Raw genomic sequence first — 12,519 nt, forward strand, 5'->3', positions numbered from 1 at the left:
CCTCCTCTCTCTCTCTCTCCCCCCCTCTCTCCCTCCCTCCCTCTCTCTCTCCTCCCCTCTCCCTCCCTCTAACATGTCAGCCAGTGCTGAAGGTGGACCCTCCAGTCCTGCTTACTCGGCTGTGAGTTCAGTCAGTTTCAGACAGGGCGAGTGAAACTGACGCGGTGTCTCTCTCAGTTCCGCCTGCATTTTAACAGCAGGAAGACCTGCTACTGGCTTTGGGTTGTGTTTTAGTGTGGATTATGTAAAGGCTGACTTATGTTTTGAGTGGAAAATGATACGGTGTGCGTGTGTGCATATGTAGTTATTTATTTACTTATGTCTGACCGTGCACTATTGGATTAACTTGGATGCAACAATTTAACTCTTTGAAAAGGACCAACAATTGTGGAAACAGTGAGTGACATTTTACATTCTGAATTGCGCCGTCGGAACATTGAATCGGGGAGCAGTATAAACTCACAGTCTTCATAAAACAAGTCTGTGGGCGGTTGCTCCAGCCAGCATATGGTGGAGACACAGCGCAGGGAGTTTCAGTGTCCATCTGTGACACAGACTCCTGTTCAAAGTTGTCTTTGTAACCAATGTGATTCCCACTTGCCTGTCATTCACTTGAAACATGCAGGCGTTTTGTTTACCCAGTTTGCGAGAACCCCGAAGGATTTTAATTTGCAGCTTCTTTATTTGTTGCATTGGAAATGATAAAATGGGGATAAATTCACCAGAATATAACGTGCGCCGAGAGGCCCTTTTGCAGTGGAGTTTCGGGGGTGGCATTCTCCGGCTCTCTCTCTCTCTCTGTACAAGTGGATGACTTATTTAATTTACAGATTTGGGGAGGTTTGCTGCATTGCTCCTCATCAATCTGATCTCCCAAATAAAATAGAAGCTACCCCCCCCAGCAATATTTGATCAGAATAGTACTGCTTCAGTCATCATGCAGGGACAACACACAGGTTTTTGTAAAGAGGATGGAATTCCTACATTTAAAACAAAAAATATTTGTTCAAAACTGCAGGTTGGCTTTAGTGGAAAGGATGTTAAGTCAAAGAAGTTGCATTTCTATAGCGCCTTTCACAACCTCAGGCCGTCCCAAAGTGCTTTACAGCCAATGAAGTACTTTTTGGAATGTAGTCACTGTTGTAATGTGGGAAACGCGGCAGCCAGTTTGCGCACAGCAAGCTCCCACAAACAGCAATGTGATAGTTGTTGTATATGTAAGCTTGTATATACCTTGTACAGCCGCCGGAGGGCTCGTCCCCTGGAGTCCCAAGGGATCCCACAATCCCTTGGGAGCACAGGTATTTAAGGAGGCTTCAAAGGTTGGAGAGGCACTCTGGAGACCTGCAATAAAAGACTAAGGTCACACTTTACTTTGAGCTCACAGTGTTCAGCCAGACTCTTTCTCCATACACAACAATAATGACCAGATAATCTGTTTTTGTGATGTTGATTGAGGGATAAATATTGGCCAAGACACCGGTGATAACTCCCCTGCTCTTCTTCGAAATAGTGTGACTGGATCTTTTACGTCCACCTGAGAGAAGGGGCCTCGGTTTAACGTCTCTGGCAGTGCAGCACCCCCTCAGCACTTCACTGGAGTATCAGTCTAGACTTATGTGCTCAAGTCCCTGGTATGGGATTGAAACCCAGAACCTTTTGTCTCAGAGGTGAGAGTGCTACCCACTGAGTCACAGCTGACACTTTCAAAACGAAATTGGATAAATACTTAGTGAAAAAATTGCAGGGCTATGGGGAAAGAGCGGGGGGAGTGGGACGAGTTGGATCGCTCTTTCAGAGAGCCGGCAAAGGCCACGATGGGCCAAATGGCCTCCTGTGCTGTATCATTCAATGATTCTAACAGCAACGTGATAATGACCAGATCATCTGTTTTTTAGTGATATTGATTGAGCGATAAATATTGGAAGTGCTTATTTGTACTGCAAAAATGGCATGTTCCACCCTTTGATTCTGATTGGTCCCCTTGGAGGATAAGCCACACCCTGAAGTTTAACAGGAATGTGTCACTGGATCCACCAGTCCCAAGTTCTTACTGACTTTGCAAATTGTAACTCGATCCACTTTGACTTCTTGAAGCGGCAGAGGGCAGAGCTCCCCAGAAGACAGCAAGGGCCAGCCAAAGTGTCTTACCCCAGTCCAAGTACATTCCTCCCCCAGCCGAAGTGCCTTACCCAGCGCAAGTGCATGACTCCCCCAGCTGAAGTTCCTTGCCCAAGCGCAAATGCATCCTACCCGGCCCCCCCCCCCCCACCATAGGTGGGCCATTCATTGTGTACGGATTGTTAATAGGTTTCTTGGGTATGAAGTGAATAGTGACAGTGTTGTGACTTCCGGATATCATCCGCTCCAACAATGTGCCTTGTAGGGGGTTGGAAGAACGTGATCCGTCTTCTGAGTTCCCTCGCTCCCCTCCGGCCCCCGCCCCAAGCCCCCCCTCTCCTCTCCTCCTCCAGCCTCTCTCCCCCCCCCCCCCCCCCCAGCCTTTCTCACTCTCCCCCCGGGGGGGTGGGTGGGGGGAGGGGGAGTCAGAGCCTCAGGTCCTGCTTCTCGGCACCACGTGCGTGACAACTGTCTGTCAAAGAAAAGTGTAGTACGAATAGTTACTTCGATAAATATTGGCTCAGGACACCAGGGAGAACTTCAGCCCTCTACACCCTAAGCTCTGGAATTCCCTCACTAAACCTCTCCGCCTCTCTTTCCTCCTTTTAAGACACTCCACTTTGTCCTAATCTCGCCTTCGGTGCCAAGTCTTGTCTGATAACACTCCCGTGTAGCGCCTTGGCATGTTTTAGTAAGGTTCACCAGACTGATTCCCGGGATGGCAGGATTGACATATGAGGATAGACTGTATCAACTGGGCCTGTATTCACTGGAGTTTAGAAGGATGAGAGGGGATCTCATAGAAACATATACAATTCTGACGGGACGGGACAGGTTAGATGCAGGAAGAATATTCCCGAAATTGGGGAAGTCCAGAACCAGGGGACATAGTCTGAGGATAAGGGGTAGGCTATTTAGGACTGAGATGAGGAGAAACTTCTTCACTCAGAGAGTTGTTAGCCTGTGGAATTCCCTGCCACAGAGAGTTGTTGATGCCAGGTCATTGGATATATTCAAGAGGGAGTTAGATATGGCCCTTACGGCTAAAGGGATCAAGGGGTATGGAGAGAAAGCAGGAATGGGGTACTGAGGGAATGATCAGCCATGATATTGAATCGTGGTGCAGGCTCGAAGGGCCGAATGGCCTGCTCCTGCACATATTTTCTATGTTTCTATGTCCCAGGGTAGACTCACTGAGACACACCACTGGGAGGACCCATTTTTTTAACCAGGTCTTTGTGCCAGCTAACCGTGGTGAATGCGGCAGTCTCTGGGTGAGAGCTGCGTGATGCAAACTGGTGGCACCAATGCCCACCGACCCACATGTAGAAGCAACTTTTAATGCGGGCCTCCAATCTCACACTTCAGTTACAGAATGCCAAAGACTGTGGGGATACTGAGAATCCACAAGAAGATTGAGGGGCGAATCTGATCGAGGTGTTTAAGATGTGAAAAGGATTTGATAGGGTACGGAAAAACTATTTCCTCTAAAATCGAGGAGACACAACCTTAAAATGAGAGCCTTTTTCACAGAAATCTGGAATTTTCTCCCCTAAAGGACTTTAAAATCGGAGTTCAGTCACAGCTTTCAATTGGTAAGGGTATAAGAACATAAGAACAAGAAATAGGAGCAGGGGTAGGCCATACGGCCCCTCGAGCCTGCTCCACCATTCAATAAGATCATGGCTGATCTGATCATGGACTCAGCTCCACTTCCCTGCCCACTCCCCATAACCCTTTATTCGCTTATCGCTCAAAAATCTGTCTATCTCCGCCTTAAATATATTCAATGACCCAGCCTCCACAGCTCTCCGGGGCAGAGAATTCCACAGATTTACAACCCTCAGAGAGAAGAAATTCCTCCTCATCTCAGTTTTAAATGGGCGGCCCCTTATTCTGAGACTATGTCCCCTAGTTTTAATTTCCCCTGTGAGTGGAAATATCCTCTCTGCATCCACCTTGTCAAGCCCCCTCATTATCTTATATGTTTCTATAAGATCACCTCTCATTCTTCTGAACTCCAATGAGTAGAGGCCCAACCTACTCAATCTATCCTCATAAGTCAACCCCCTCATCTCCAGAATCAACCTAGTGAACCTTCTCTGAACAGCCTCCAATGCAAGTATATCCTTCCTTAAATACCGAGATCAAAACTGTACGCAGTACTCCAGGTGTGGCCTCACCAATACCCTGTACAGTTGTAGCAGGACTTCTCTGCTTTTATACTCCATCCCCCTTGCAATAAAGGCCAACATTCCATTTGCCTTCCTGATCACTTGCTGTACCGGCATACTAACTTTTTGTGTTTCTTGCACAAGGATCCCCAGGTCCCACTGTACTGCAGCACTTTGCAATTTTTTTCCATTTAAATTATAATTTGCTTTTCTATTTTTTCTGCCAAAGTGGATAACCTCACATTTTCCCACATTATACTCCATCTGCCTACTCACTTAGCCTGTCTATATCCCTTTGCAGATTTTTTGTGTCCTCCTCACAATTTGCTTTCCCACCCATCTTTGTATCATTAGCAAACTTGGCTACATTACACTCTGTCCCTTCATCCAAGTCATTAATATAGATTGTAAATAGTTGAGGCCCCAGCACCAATCCCTGCAGCACCCACTAGTTACTGTTTGCCAGCTGGCAAATGACCCATTTATCCCGACACTCTGTTTTCTGTCAGTTAGCCAATCCTCTATCCATGCTAATATATTACCCCTAACTCCATGAACTTTTTTCTTGTGCAGTAAACTTTTATGTGGCACTTTATCGAATGCCTTCTGGAAATCCAAATACACCAAATCCACTGGTTCCCCCTTATCCATCCTACTCGTTACATTCTTAAAAAACTCTAGCAAATTTGTCAAACTTAATTTCCCTTTCATAAAACCATGCTGACTCTGCTTGATTGAATTACGCTTTTCTAAATGTCCCACTACTGCTTCATTAATAATGGACTCCAGCATTTTCCCAGCGACAGATGTTAGGCTAACTGGTCTATAGTTTCCTGCTTTTTGTTTGCCTCATTTTTAAATAGGGGCGTTATATTTCCAGTTTTCCAATCTGCTGGGACCGCCCCAGAATCCAGGGAATTGTGGTAGATTACAACCAATACATCCACTATCTCTGCAACCACTTCTTTTAAGACCCTAGGATGTAAGCCAGCAGGTCCAGGGGACTTGTTCGCCTTTAGTACCATTATTTTACTGAGTACTACTTCATTAGTGATAGTGATTATATTAAGTTCCTCCCTCCATATCATCATCATAGGCAGTCCCTCAAAATCGAGGAAGACTTGCTTCCACACTAAAAGTGAGTTCTCAGGTGGCTGAACAGTCTAATATGGGAATTACAGTCTCTGTCACAGGTGGGACAGACAGTGGTTGGAGGAAAGGGAGGGTGGGACTGGTTTTCTGCACGCTCCTTCCCTTGCTTGAGCTTGTTTTCTGCATGCTCTCGGCGACGAGACTCAAGGTGCTCAACGCCCTCCCGGATGCACTTCCTCCACTTAGGGCGGTCTCTGGCCAGGGACTCCCAGGTGTCGGTGGGGAAGTTGCACTTTATCAGGGAGGCTTTGAGGGTGTCGTTGTAACGTTTCCTCTGCCCACCTGCCGTGTAGGAGTTCCAAGTAGAGCGTTTGCTTCGGGAGTCTTGTGTCGGGCATACGGACAATGTGGCCCGCCCAACGGAGCTGGTCGAGTGTGGTCAGTGCTTCGATGCTGGGGATGTTGGCCTGATCGAGAACTATAGCCCCTTGTGATGCGTTCATTATAAAGGATGAAACTGAGTACTGTGAGCAATGAGCAAGTGCGACCTTGGCTCCTTTAATAAGATTCCAGAGTGCAGGTACCTTGTGGGTGGCCTGCTTATATACCGTGCTCCCAAGGGATGCTGGGATCCCTTGGGACTCCAACAGGTAGGCCCTCTGGTGGTAGTGTGATACAGGTTGCAAGGGGTTAAATACATAACTCCTTGATTATCCAGTGTCTTCTAGTGTATCGGGGGGGGGATGTGGAGCGAAGGTGGATATACGGAATTAAGGTACAGATCAGTCATGATCTAATTGATCGGGGGAGTAGGCTCGAGGGGTTGAATGGCCTCCTCCTGTTCCTAATATTTCTACTTTCCTGCAGTCAACAGCACCCAACTAAAATGGAAGAGTTTTTAGATACAGAGCAAAGCTCTCTCTCTCTTGTTCTAGTGTGCTGTTGAGCAGGGCATCCTTCACTTCACCCACAACAATGCATTTTTCCTCTTCCCACACCGTGACCTCTCTGAGTAAGAGGCGGCAATTAGTGTTACATTACCTATTTTTTTATGCAGTTTCTATGACGCGGGCTCATACCCACTAAGAAATAGATTGAAACGTCAGTGCCAGAACCTGCCAATTTTATTTAAAAGTGGGGATGTCAGCCGTGGCTTGTTTGGTAGCATTCTTGGCTCTGAGTCAGAAGGGCGTGGGTTCAAGTCCCACTCGAGAGACTCCAACACAAAAATCTAGGCTGACACTCGCAGTGCAGTGCTGAGGGAGCGCTGCACTGTCGGAGGTGCCGTCTTTCGGATGAGACGTTAAACCGAGGCCCCGTCTGCCCCTCTCAGGTGGATGTAAAAGATCCCACGACACTATTTCGAAGAAGAGCAGGGGAGTTATCCCCGGTGTCCTGGTCAATATTTATCCCTCAATCAACATAACAAAAAAACATATTATCTGGTCATTATCACGCGGTCGTTTGTGGGAGCTTGCTGTGTGCAAATTGGCTGCTGCGTTTGCTACATTACGACAGTGACTACACTTCAAAAATACTTCATTGGGTGTGAAGCGTTTTGGGACGTCCTGAGGTCACGAAAGGCGCTATAGAAATGCAAGTCTTCCTTGAAAGCGGCACTGTAATGGAAAACTGTTAAAGCCTTTTTCACAGTGCGAAAATATAAAATTGCCTCACTGTGTTGCAATCGTGGGTTTTGTTGCATCTTGTGTTTGGAAAACAGGAGAAGGAAAGTTTGCTTAGTGCCCGTTTATACATGAACAGATTTACATTTATGATCCAGAAAGTGAACGATGGAAGGCTCAATCCAGGTATAAATTGTGTTCGTTTTGCTGTGGAAAAAGTCGATTGGATTGGGATTATACCTGGCTTCTACACCTGGTGTGTCGGAGTGATTGATTTGCAGATCTGTGTATCTCAGACAGTGGAATGGTTCATTTAGGAATTCACACCAACCACAAACATTCTGTACTAAAACAAGCAAGAACATAAGAACTAGGAATAGGCCATTCGGCCCTTCAAAACTGCTCAATGAGATCACGGCTGATCTTTAACCTCAACTCCACTTTCCCACCCGATCCCCATGATTAACTTAATATCCAAAATATTTCAATCTTTGTCTTGAATGGATAGACTCAACGACTGAGCCTCCACAGCCCTTTGTGGTGGAGAATTCCAAAGATTCACCAGCCTCTGAGTGAAGAAGTGTCTCCTCATCTCAGTCCTAAATGGCCGATTCCTTATTCTGAGACTGTGACCCCTGGTTCTAGACTCCCCAGCCCGGGGGAAACATCCTCCCTGCATCTACCAATTTCACACACAAAAAACAATCTGATGGCCGATGATTTGCAACACGATAAAATGCAGGACGTTAAAATGAGGGAGCGTTGCCATGTGCCAGGAATTGTCGATAGTGGGGTGACTCTGAAGGGGTTTACTGCTCTGCAGCTTGATCGATGCTCGTGAATGGCAAGGGGTTTTGACCCTTGGCATTCTGTACAATAGGAGTATATATTTTGGGTTCATATGTCCTGTGTGTCTGGATTTCACTGCAGTTGTGTCTAAAGATGTAGAGATGAAAACATAAGAATATAAGAAATAGGAGCAGGAGTAGACCATACGGCCCCTCAAGCCTGCTCCGCCATTCAATAAGATCATGGCTGATCTGATCTTGACCTCGACTCCACTTCCCCGCTCCCCATAACCCTTGACTCCCTTATTGTTCAAAAATCTGTCTATCTCCACCTTAAATATATTCAATGACCCAGCCTCCACAGCTCTCTGGGGCAGAGAATTTCACAGATTCACGATCCTCTGAGAGAAGAAATTCCTCCTCATCTCGGTTTTAAATAGACAACCCCGTATTCTGAAATTATGCCCCCTAGTTCTAGATTCCCACACGAGGGGAAACATAAGAAATAGCAGCAGGAGTAGGCCATTTGGCCCCTCGAGCCTGCTCCGCCATTTAATACAATCATGGACTCAGGTCCACTTCCCTGCCCGCTCCCCATAACCCCTTATTCCCTTATCGGTTAAGACATGCAGCTGACCAGAAAACCCTAGATGGGTTATCAATCCGGTAAGTTCTTCTTCGAGCAGAGAAGAAGATTTGATAGAGGAGTTTAGAATCATGAAAAAAGAAAGTCTTAGATTTATATAGCACCTTTCCTGACCGCCAGACGTCTCATAGAAACATAGAAACATAGAAAATAGGTGCAGGAGTAGGCCATTCAGCCCTTCTAGCCTGCACCGCCATTCAATGAGTTCATGGCTGAACATTCAACTTCAGTACCCCATTCCTGCTTTCTCGCCTTACCCCTTGATCCCCCTAGTAGTAAGGACCTCATCTAACTCCTTTTTGAATATATTTAGTGAATTGGCCTCAACAACTTTCTGTGGTAGAAAATTCCACAGGTTCACCACTCTCTGGGTGAAGAAGTTCCTCCGCATCTCGGTCCTAAATGGCTTACCCCTTATCCTTAGACTGTGACCTCTGGTTCTGGACTTCCCCAACATTGGGAACATTCTTCCTGCATCTAACCTGTCTAACCCCGTCAGAATTTTAAATGTTTCTATGAGGTCCCCTCTCATTCTTCTGAACTCCAGTGAATACAAGCCCAGTTGATCCAGTCTTTCTTGATAGGTCAGTCCCGCCATCCCGGGAATCAGTCTGGTGAACCTTCGCTGCACTCCCTCAATAGCAAGAATGTCCTTCCTCAGCTTTACAGCCAATGAAGTACTTTTGGAGTGCAGTCAGTGTTGTAATGTGGGAAACGCGGCAGCCAACTTGCGCACAGCAAGCTCCCACAAACAGCAATGTGGTAATGGCCAGATAATCTGTTTCTTTTTGTGATGTTGATTGAGGGATAAATATTGGTCAGGACACGGGGGATAACTCCCCTGCTCTTCTTCAAAATAGTGCCATGGGATCTTTTACGTTCGCCTGAGAGAGCAGACAGGGTCTTGGAAAGAGCTGGCGCCAACACCCATCTTGTGTGCTGTACTATTCTGTGATTCTATGAATGATCATAGTGTTAGGCAGCTGATTTGTGTGGAAAATTGGCTGATGCAGTTCTAACACGTATCAGACTCTGCAGAAGTGGAGTCAATGGACAAGAGCATACCAACAGGTTTCCTTTTAATAGATAGACTGCCCTTTTAGAAAAAGTTATTTTTTGTACGCTTGGTGAGGAATGTCACTCCTTGTCAGCAACGAGCATCGTTGGTTAGGCGCAAAGTAAAGCTTCCTCTACTCCAGATTACTCATCATCATAGGCAGTCCCTCGGAATCGAGGAAGACTTGCTTCCACTCTTAAAATGAGTCCTTAGGTGGCTGAACAGTCCAATACTGGAATTACAGTCTCTGTCACAGGTGGGACAGACAGTGGTTGAGGGTAAGGGAGGGTGGGACTGGTTTGCCGCACGCGCCTTCCGCTGCCTGTGCTTGTTTTCTGCATGCTCTCGTCGATGAGACTCGAGGTGCTCAGCGCCCTCCCGGATGCACTTCCTCCACTTAGGGTGGTCTTTGGCCAGGGACTCCCAGGTGTCGGTGGGGCTGTTTCACTTTATCAGGGAGGCTTTGAGGGTGTCCCTGTAACGTTTCCTCTGCCCACCTTTGGCTCGTTTGCCGTGAAGGAGTTCCGAGTAGAGCGCTTGCTTTGCGAGTCTCGTGTCTGGCATGCGGACAATGTGGCCCTGCCCAGCGAAGCTGATCAAGTGTGGTCAGCGCTTCGATGCTGGGGATGTTGGCCTGGTCGAGGACGCTAATGTTGGTGCATCTGTCCTCCCAGGGGATTTGTAGGACCTTGTGGAGACATCATTGGTGTCTCCAGATTACTAATGCAGTAACGTAACCACTATGGTACCATGCCTTGTGTAAATGTTAGTAATAATGTGGCAGGCAGAGTAATCGAGTTAAAGACGTCAAGGATGTTCAATATGCAGTTGGATGCAAGGCTGGGAGAGATAGAATACTAGAGGGACAAAGCTTCTTTTGAGCCGAATGGGCTTTTTCTTTGAACATTCCTTTATCTTCCAGTGCAAGAACGAGATTGAGCTGGTCCTCATGGAGTGAGCTATATGGCCCGAATAGCTCTTTCACTTTCTGTCCTCCGATATATTTGTAATAGGAGCAGAAAATTTCTGGAAAACCATCTAAGAAAGAACTTGCATTTTCATAGCACCTTCCACAACCCCAGGATCAATGTTCCCTCTATTGTTTTATCACGCGTGGCCCCTTTAAATCTGGTACCTTCCCAGAGTCAACAGCTTGTGGGTGGCCTGGGCTGGACCTCCCGGCTGATGGGTGGCTGCACACCCACGCACCTTAGGGCGAATGTTGCTCTGGGTCACCCAAAGCGCGTTACAGCCGGTGAACTATTATTGAAGTGTCCCGTCAATGCGCTGGGGGTTAATTTCTAAATTCGTTCGACCGCAAATTGAAATTATTGGTGTCCCTTTCAGCCTTCGAACAAACATTCTCCCCACACCCCCCCCCCCCCCCTCGCCTCTCACACCCCGGACCCCCAGTATCTGCAGCAGATTTTTGGCATCATTTTAAATGCGGATTTTTGTGAGCTTTTACATTTTTTGAGAGAGTTTGTTTGACGATAAGTGCTGTTTTATTTCAAGTGATACTGCTGTCGTGGGGAATTGTGGACTCTTCGTGTCCGAGCTGAGGGTGTATTTCTGCCCCGTCTCGTAATTATATAGTGCCTCGGGACGTTTTGCTATGTTAAAGGCGCTATATAAATGCAAGTTGTTGTTGCCTCAAGTTCTATAATCTTTCACGCGCAATAGAAGAATAAAGAACTTGCCTTTCTATAATGCTTCCTCGCAACTTCCCAAGCTTCTGCAGCTGATGAAATACTTTTTGAATTGTGGTCACTGTTGCAATGAAGGAAAATGCAGCAGCCAGTTCTGTGCACAGCAAGCACACTCCTTGCACCATCATCCCTTTTAATCTCTCCTGCCTTCTGCCCTATCACACACCGTCCCCCTTTCTCTGCCCCCGACACGTGCTTAAAACCCAGTTACATCTCTCAACTCTTTCCCAGTTCTGACGAAGGGTCATCGAGCTGAAACATTGACTCTGTTTCTCTCTCCGCAGATACTGCCTGACCCGCTGAGTGTTTCCAGCATTTTCTGTTTTTAATTTCAGATTCCGGCATCCGCAGCAATTTTGCTTTTGTATCACGAAAACCGGCGATCTGGGTCATCATTACATTGCTGCCTGCATCATCATAGGCAGTCCCTCGGAATCGAGGAAGACTTGCTTCCACTCTTAAAATGAGTCCTTAGGTGGCTGAACAGTCCAATACGAGAACCACAGAACCTGTCACAGGTGGGACAGACAGTGGTTGAAGGAAAGGGTGGGTGGGGAGTCTGGTTTGCCGCATGCTCCTTCCGCTGCCTGCGCTTTCTTTCTGCATGCTCTCGGCGACGAGACTCGAGGTGCTCAGCGCCCTCCCGGATGCACTTCCTCCACTTTGAGCGGTCTTTGGCCAGGGACTCCCAGGTGTCGGTGGGGATGTTGCACTTTATCAAGGAGGCTTTGAGGGGGTCCTTGAAACGTTTCCTCTGCCCACCTTTGGCTCGCTTGCCGTGAAGGAGTTCCGAGTAGAGCGCTTGCTTTGGGAGTCTCGTGTCTGGCATGCGAACAATGTGGCCCGCCCAGCGGAGCTGATCGAGTGTGGTCAGTACTTCGATGCTGGGGATGTTGGTCTGATCGAAAACACTGACGTTGGTGCGTCTGTCCTCCCAGGGGATTTGTAGGACCTTGCGGAGGCAACGTTGGTGGTATTTCTCCAGCGACTTGAGGTGTCTACTGAGGTGTCTGCAGGAGCATGCTGTGCGCAAATTGGCTGTCGGGTTTCCTGCGTTACAACGGTAACCACACTCCAAAAGTACTTGGCTGTAAAGTGCTTTGGCATGCCCTGAGGTGAAAGACACTGTATAAACTGCAAGTCTCTCTTTTTCAAGGCGGTACCGCTTTAAATCCAAATGGTTGGGTGATGGCGAGTTCTAGCTATTTTATTATTCCTTCGAAGCTGATGCAAGTTTTGTTGATGGGAAGTAGGACTTGTCACTGCGTCGAATTCTATCTCTTTTGTTTTTAATTGGCGTTATCCCT

General features: G+C 47.2%; 1 protein-coding gene across 2 annotated transcripts in view; it reads left to right on the plus strand.

Moving 5' to 3' along the window:
• The first annotated feature begins 39 nt into the window (after positions 1 to 39).
• gdpd4a (glycerophosphodiester phosphodiesterase domain containing 4a) overlaps positions 40 to 12,519 on the plus strand; it is a 126,987-nt gene continuing 114,507 nt past the window's right edge. For both annotated transcript variants that reach the window (XM_070891649.1, XM_070891650.1), the window contains exon 1: positions 40 to 396. The gene's annotated coding sequence lies outside the window, so the exon portion shown is untranslated. The remainder of the gene's footprint in view (positions 397 to 12,519) is intronic.

This window comes from Pristiophorus japonicus, chromosome 10, assembly GCF_044704955.1.
Source record: "Pristiophorus japonicus isolate sPriJap1 chromosome 10, sPriJap1.hap1, whole genome shotgun sequence".
NCBI classification, from domain to species: Eukaryota; Metazoa; Chordata; class Chondrichthyes; family Pristiophoridae; genus Pristiophorus; species Pristiophorus japonicus.